Raw genomic sequence first — 8119 nt, 5'->3', positions numbered from 1 at the left:
CACACACACACACACACACATATTGTGGCAAAGCCTTCGAACAGTGGGTCATCCTCTCCAGCGCCTTCTATTGGGTCGCCCTTTTCATAAGAAGAGCAGCTCGTGCAGAGAGTCGGTCCCCGCATTGACTGTCGCTGTCGTGCATCATCGACGAGTGTCCGCCAATAAAGGGGTGAACGATTTGATGGAGAGTGCTGAGAGTGCTGTGCCCTTCAAACATCTTCAGTTCGCATTCGATGCCCATGGAGCTTCGATCTCGTACCGTGCCTTCTACCATGCACCAAGACGCCGCTCATCAAACACTTCTTCCAATGCCGACGCCATGTCCCGGTGTCCCCCGAATCCGCGACCCTCCTGTCTTCACCCGCGTGGATGGCACCGATGTCGAGGACTGGCTCGCCATGTACGAACGCGTGAGCGTCCCCAATCATTGGGACGAGGCAGGTAAACTCGGAAACCTGTCTTTCTACCTCGCGGGTGGGGCCGGCATGTGGTACAACAAAAGTACGCATCTGATTTCCCGACTTGGTCCGCTTTTAAAACCGCTGTCGTCGACGTGTTCGGCCGTCCTGCCGTTCGTAAGCTGCAAGCCGAACAACGTTTACGTGAACGAGCACAGCAGACCGGTGAGTCCTTCCCAAGTTACATCGAGGACATCCTTGACTTGTGCAAGAAAGTCGATCTGAACATCTCAGAGGCCGACAAAATCACGCATGTTCTAAAAGGCATCCCCAACGATGCCTTCACCATGCTCCTGGCCCAGAACCCTCACACTGTGGCAGAAGTCATTACAATATGCCAAAGCTATGACGAGCTGCGGCGGCAGCGCTTGATGACCCGTGTACCGCTACCACGTGATGCTGATCTCTCGGCTTTGTCAGCAGTTCCTGACCACACAACCTTGCTCACTGAAATCAAGTCGTTAGTGCGTGAGGAAGTTGCCCACCAGGTCTCTTTACTGGCTTTTGCTTCCCCGCAACATGCTCAACAGCCATCGAGTACACTTCTACCTCTGCTCCGCCGAGCCATTCAGCAGGAAATCACGGAGGTTGTTCCTGAATACCACAAGCCGCCTCCGGCATCTGCGCCACTCAGCTACGCCCAAGTTGTCGCCAGGCCGCCTCCACTGATTTTTGTGGCTGGCCCCCTAAGTTACAGCGAAACCATCGCGAGGCCCCAGGCCTTCGGAGAAACTGTGTCGCTTACATACCCCGACGTCACCCGCATGCCCCGAGTGCCGCCCACCATGCACTCATATCAGCAGCCGACTCGCCCATCGCGTTCTGCGACATAGATGGGACCCGCGCACCGATGGCGCACTGATGACAATCGCCCCATCTGCTTTGTTTGTGGTTCCGTCGGTCACGTAGCACGCTATTGCAATCGTGTGCAGCAACCGCAGGTCGCCTCCAACTCTCCTAGCCAATCAAGCCGCTCTTATGACCAACCACAGCCTATGTAACCATTGTCCCGGCCCGCTCCGTCTACCCGCCGTTCACCATCTCCGCGACGTCGCTCACTGTCGCCGATGCGGCCACGCCCACTCTACGGCGACCAGAAAAACTAGTCGTCGCTGTTCACGTGGTAGGGGCTGCGGCGGTGTCGAACTGCGGAAGCCCTCAGGAAAGCCCGTCGAACGTGATAGACGTACTTGCGCATGGCGTTCGTGCATCTGCCCTTGTAGATACTGGAGCCGCCGTATCCGTCATGGACGCAAAACTTAGCCGATTATTGCGCAAAGTGATCACGCCACTTTCCGGGCTCTCCCTCCGTACAGCCAGCGCCCAAAGCATTCACCCTACAGCGATGTTCACAGCCCTTTTTATGATTCAGGACGTGATGTATGCGGTAGAATTCGTCATAATTCCTTCATGCTCTCACGACGTCATCCTAGGATGAGCTTTTCTCTCCCGCCACGACGCCGTCATTCATTGCGCACCAGCAGAAATAGAACTCACACAACTCTCTTCTTTGACGCCGGCTGACAGTCCATCTGCTGCAAGCAAGTTACTAGTCAGAGACGACACCCGAGTGCCTGCAAACTCGTCCGTGGTGGTGTCGGTCTACTGCGCAAGCCTTTCTGACACCGGTGCACTTCTCTCGCCATCTCATCGTGTTTTTCATCAGAAAAGGCTTGCTGGTTCATTTCGTGACCGCGCAACTAACTCACGGCAGCACCACTATTTTAGGCGCGAAGCTCCTGAAGACCTCACGATGTCCGCCGTCTCCCACCTGTCCGTAACACGTCTTCATCTGTCTGACATTTCTGATCCATTTTCCATGTAACCTTCAACTTTGGTGGTAACCGTTGTGCATGTAACCTTCAACTTATAGGCAGCAGAGGTAGCTGTGGTTAATTGCATATGTGATGGCGCTGCTGTCAACGCTATATATATATATATATATATATATATATATATATATATATATATATATATATATATATATATATATATATATATATATATATATATATATATATATATATATATATATATAACCACGTTCCACCATACCACACATTCTCTCTCATATGGACGAAGGCGAACGCAGGAAAGCGCGACGTGCTGAGTATCAGCATCGCCGTCGATGGGAAGCTACCGAGGAGACAAAAGAGAAGGAAGCGGATGCAAAGCGGCGACGGCGACAACAAAATTCTACACCACAGTCTAGGGCTAAGGAAGCAAAGGCTAGGCGGGAAAAACGCCTAGCTGACGCGTAGTTGAGACAACTTGAAGCGGATGCAAGGCGGCAATACCGACAAGAAAATTCTACACCAGAGACGATAGCTAAGGAAGCTGTGGTTATGAAGTCAAAACGTAACCCGGAACTCGGAACCTAATATTAGCTATAAAGAAGAATCACTGCTATATCACAATCAGTCTGAGCATTATCTCTTTGAATAAAAAAAATTATATAAGTATCACAACCACAATCAGTCTGAGTACTATCTAAACTTCGAGCTTCGCCTCATAATTATCTCCAAGCAGCTTGAAATGCAGTGATTTTTTTGTTGTGAACCCAACCCCGTAAAGCGTTATGTTGGTGCGAGGGTAACGTCTCGGCAGCGTGGAACGTATCGAAGACGCACAAGTTATGGATCAACCCGATGACCTGCACTGCTCAAGTTCCAGCTGTTTCGACATCTGCTTCATCATCCGATGATGTATTTGGTCCCTCCATTCCCGACAACCTTACGCCGAGCTAACGTTCCCAGCTTCTGGGCCTGTTGGAAGAATTCCGCTCTTCTTTCAATGCGGCTTAACCTTTTCTCGGCCGCACATCCACCGTTACGTGTCGTATCGACACAGGCGCACAGCCACCACTGCAGCAACGTCCATATCGCGTATCTCCCACAGAACGCCAAAATCAACGAGAAAGTGGACGACATGCTTCGCCGCGATGTTACTCGACCCTCTAGTTGCCCCTGGGCGTCTCCTGTCATTCTCATCCCGAAGATTGACGGTTCTGAGCGGTTCTGTGTGGACTATTGACGCCTCAACAAGATCACTCGTAAGGACGTGTACCCACTACCGCGGGTAGATGACGCAATTGACAGCCTGCAAGGAGGAGAATTTTTTTCATTCCTCATTCGCCCTCAGGGTACTAGCAAGTACCTATGGCTAAGGACGCTCGACTGGAGACCGCTTTTTTCACCCCCGACGGCTTGTACGAATTCAACGTCATGCCGTTTGGGCTGTGCATTATTATGAGCGCTTATTATGAGCGGGTAGCTGATTAATTGTCCCTCTTATACAACCGAAACACACCAAGTCTGCCAGTACGAGACCCTCGTTCAATGAAATAAGGGAAAGAAGTGTATACGTAAGGGCTCGTTTTTTCGTGTTTTAACACAATATTAATGAGATATAACAGACAGTAATAAGTTCACGTGCTACGTGACGCCAAACATGCGCATAAGAGTGTTTTCACACTCGTTGTTTGGCTTATAGATGGCGCTGACTGTCGCTCCTACTTCTAAATTCACAGATAAACTCAAAAAAGTGGATGTAGGGAGGGCCGCTGTGATAGCTAAGTGGTTAGAGCATCGAACGCTTAATTCGAAGGTCGTAGGTTCGATTCCTGCTCACAGTTGGTAATTTTTTCATCCACTTTTCTTTCTTCCTATTTACATTCCATTGATTTTAATAACTTCCCCTGTACATTCCTTGGCATTACTGTCTGTTATATCTCATTAATATTGTGTTAAAACACGGAAAAACGAGCCCTTAGGTATACACTTCTTTCCCTTATATATATATATATATATATATATATATATATATATATATATATATACTTTGTCAAGTTGTCCTTGCACCATGCGTTTTTTTTATTAAGTAGTGCTGCTTGACTCTCACTATGGCTGCTGTCACTGCAGGTTTTGTAAGGACAGGGTATGCAGGAATTATGCACAGCATCGTGGTTGTTTGAGGAAACTCAGCCCTTCCGTGGTCCCATATAGCATTCTGTGTCCATGTGTTGCCCATAGTGCTTGTTTCTGCAGTCCAGTCACTTGTGGTTGTCTGTATTCACTCGTGGTTGGCATTTGGTTGTGTGTAACCCCCCCCCCCCCCCAATCCTTTTGTTGAGGGTGAGATGGACGCGGGTAGAAGTCTAGATTCCAAAGGTGTTGCGAACATACACCAACAGCGCACAGGAAGCGAGATCTTCACTCTTGGCAGATCACTTTCTGTTTTTCACTTGGCAACTGCTCATTGCCTGTACCAGTAATGACAAACGCGCTGGCATAATGTTACACTGGGCCCATTTTCCTGGTACCAAACCAGTTCTTTGCATTCACATATAACTATTGAACAGATACCTGTTGAACATAAACAGACACCATACCAGGTCAATGCACAAGGGCATTTGGTCTTGGCAAACGCTAAGGCATCAGCAAAAGTGATCAATCAAAAATATGCATACAACCTATTCCTGTTGCAAGCACAGTACACACTTGCTTAGCTTTTTTTTTATTCAGCGTGCTGGAGTGCATCTCAACAAAGCATGTATGCCCGTCTCTTTTAATTTTTTCTCTACCTCAGTGTGACACAATATTTACTTTTTTTCCTTTTTTTGTCAGCCCATTTGTTCTTTAATCGTTTCGTGCACTGTTCAAAGCTTAGCAGGACTGACAGCTGCAGTGATACAATGTCAAGTTTGTCTTGCCTGAATGCAATGCACTGTTCTGCATTATTTTTTAAAATATAAACCGGCTTAAAAAGAAGTAAGGTTTCTCAAGGTGGCATACATATTAATTATCATTCTGTGTAACCACGAAGGAGTTTCTGGCTTTGAATATGATGGCTAACCAATGCCAGAAAACAGAGAGAAAGAAAAGCGATCTTGTTTTCACCTTGATAAAAAAGCACCTTTCAATCTTGCTCGTGACCTATGAAAGACCTCGCAAAACGAACGAGCAGATTATGACACAGAGTGGCCATGAGGATAAAGAGACAAGCGGATGATGGTGACTATGATTATGAAGGGATGAAAACGATGTAAGTAACAAATGCCCACAATAATTTCCCCAACTTGGAAGCGGACACCTTGGCCACCATAAGCCAAAGTGACAAGGAACGTCGCGTGAAAGGTTTCATGAGAGAAACGGGGACAATCTCGGTGCTGTGGTAACAGCGGTCTGTTGGGGCGACAAGTGGTGTCACACGATGATTGACCGGTGAAGTCTGTTCTAAAACTATGTATGACCCGATGAAACGCTGTTGGAATTTGTCACAGAGACCAGGAATGCGAATAAGTGTCAAAGGCAGCACATCGTCACCAGGTTGGAAAAACACATCGTGGTAAGATGCGTCACAGATGATCTTCCGCTCATGCTGTCTTGCTTCAGTATTGATGCGAGTTTATGGCGAGACTGGGCGAGGCGGGAAATGTATTCTTTGCTAGAAGAGTGACATGAATTGCCATGACTGTTAAAGAAGGAGACGTCGAGAAAGGTAGTCGGGGTGCGCCCGTACACGAGGTAAAATGGTGAGTAGCAAGTTGTTCGTTGAACGGCGGTGTTGTAGACAAAAGTCAGGAATAGTGAATTCTAGTTTTTGCAGTCGGGTTGGACGTAAACGGCTATCATTTCAGCAAGGGTTCGATTAAATCTTTCTGTGAGACCATTTGTCTGAGGGTGGTAGCTTGAAGCTGTCTTGTGAGTAGTTCCAGAGGCGCGCAGTACTTCATTTACCATTTGTAACAGGAACTTTGCCCCGGTCACTAAGCAGTACACGAGGAGCCCCATGACGCAGGATTATGGTCGGGAGAATAAGGTCTGCAACTTCCACAGCTGGGCCTGTAATAACAGAGGACATCTAAGCGTAGCGTGTCATGTGGTTCATGGCAGTCACTATTTATTGTTTGCCAGCAGTTGTCACAGGGGGAGGCTCGTAAAGGTCTACACCTACAAACTCGAACGGCACTGGAGGGCAGGGAAGTTGCTGTAGAGGTCCAGCATGTGCAGACGTCTGGAGTTTACGACACTGGCATGGGTAGCAGGAACTGACGTACCGAGCTACGCTAGAAGCAAGGCCTGGCCAGTAATAAAGACATCGAATGCGGTCAAAAGTTTTTTGAAAACCAAGATGACCAGAAGTCAAGTCATCGTGGAAGGCTTCGAGCACCTAAAGTCGAATAGAGCATGGCAGTACATGAACGCAGTGGTGACCATCAGGACGGTAAATGTAGCGGTAGGGAACCCCATTGTCCAGCTTAAAGTGCAGGAGTTGACGACGAAGTCGCGCGTTTGGTGGATGACAAATTCCCGAAATGTGGTCCATCATGTGTATGCAGTATGAATCGGACCGCTGGCGGGAGATAAATGTTGGCTCGTTGTTCCAAAAGGGTTGCCCTATTGATGCGAGCGTATGAACTGTGGTAGATGTGGCGGTTGAGTTCTCACCAACGCTCATATGCGTAGTTGGAAGCGGGCAACGAGATAAAGCGTCGGCGTCTTGATGTTTTCTACCGGACTTGTAAGTTATGCCGCAGTCATACTCCTGCAAGTGTAGTATCCACCGACGCAAGCGTCCGGACAAGTTCTTCAGTGTAAAAAGTCAGCATAAGGCGTGGTGGCCGTAACGATTGTGAAGTGATGGCCGTGGAGATAGGGACGGAGCTTCTGCACCGACTAAACAACAGCCAAACACCCTTGCTTAATTATCATGTAGTTCTTTTCGGCAGGGGTGAGTACGCAACTGGCATATGCAACAACTTTCTCTGTCGAAGACTTGTCGCGTTGTAAAAGAACGGCTCCTATTTCAAGGCCGCTAGCGTCGATATGGAGGACAGTCGGTGCGGCTTCGTCGAAGTGGCAGAGCAGGGGTTCAGACGTGAGGGTCCCATTCAACAGGTTGAATGCCGTTTGACATTTTTGAGACCACAGAAAGGGGACGTTTGAAGCAAGTAGCTGGTGTAATGGAGCAGATAGAGGCGAAGTTCTGGATAAACTGGCAAAAATAGGAGGCGAGGCCAAGAAAACCGCGAAGCTCCTCTCGTCTAACGGGAGGCGGAAAGTGAAAGACTGCAGAAATCATGTCAGGGTTGGGCCGAATGCCATCTTCGCTAACAACGTGTTTTGAAACCTTGATACATTGGCTAGCAAAAGAGCATATCTTCGTGTTTACTTGAAGCCCGGCGCCGGCAAGGCACGTCAGAACTTGATCCAATCGTTCAAGGGGCACAGGACAGGTTGAAAAAAAAAGAAGATAACAATGTCATCCAGGTAGCAAAGGCAACTTTTTTCATTTCAGGCCACGCAGCACGGTGTCTATCATGCGCTAAAAACTCGCGGGTGCGTCGCAGATTCCGAGAGGCATCACGTTGAATTCGTATAGCCCGTCGGGAGTTGTGAACGCCGTTTTCTCCTTATCGTCTTCATGCATGGGAATCTGCCAGGACACAGAACGCAAGTCGATGCTTGAAAAGAATTCCACGCCTTTTAGGGAATGAAGGGCGCCGTCAATGCGTGGCTTAGGGTACACGTCCTTGCGTGTGATCTTAATGAGCGCCCGGTAGTTTACGCAAAAATGCACAGAGCCATACTTTTTATGGACCAAAGCAATAGGAGGCGACGAAGGGCTAGATGAGAGACGGATGACTTCCCGTTTAA

General features: G+C 48.4%; 1 non-coding gene across 1 annotated transcript; it reads left to right on the top strand.

Annotated features, from left to right (window-relative positions):
- The first annotated feature begins 4022 nt into the window (after positions 1-4022).
- On the top strand, positions 4023-4095 carry TRNAK-CUU (transfer RNA lysine (anticodon CUU)). Its single transcript has one exon. It is a non-coding gene; the product is annotated as a tRNA-Lys (tRNA).
- The last annotated feature ends 4024 nt before the right edge of the window (positions 4096-8119 follow it).

This window comes from Rhipicephalus microplus, unplaced genomic scaffold, assembly GCF_043290135.1.
Source record: "Rhipicephalus microplus isolate Deutch F79 unplaced genomic scaffold, USDA_Rmic scaffold_15, whole genome shotgun sequence".
Taxonomy (NCBI): domain Eukaryota; kingdom Metazoa; phylum Arthropoda; class Arachnida; order Ixodida; family Ixodidae; genus Rhipicephalus; species Rhipicephalus microplus.
The sequence above is the reverse complement of the archived record's forward strand: the minus strand, read 5'-3'. Positions and strand labels throughout refer to the sequence as shown.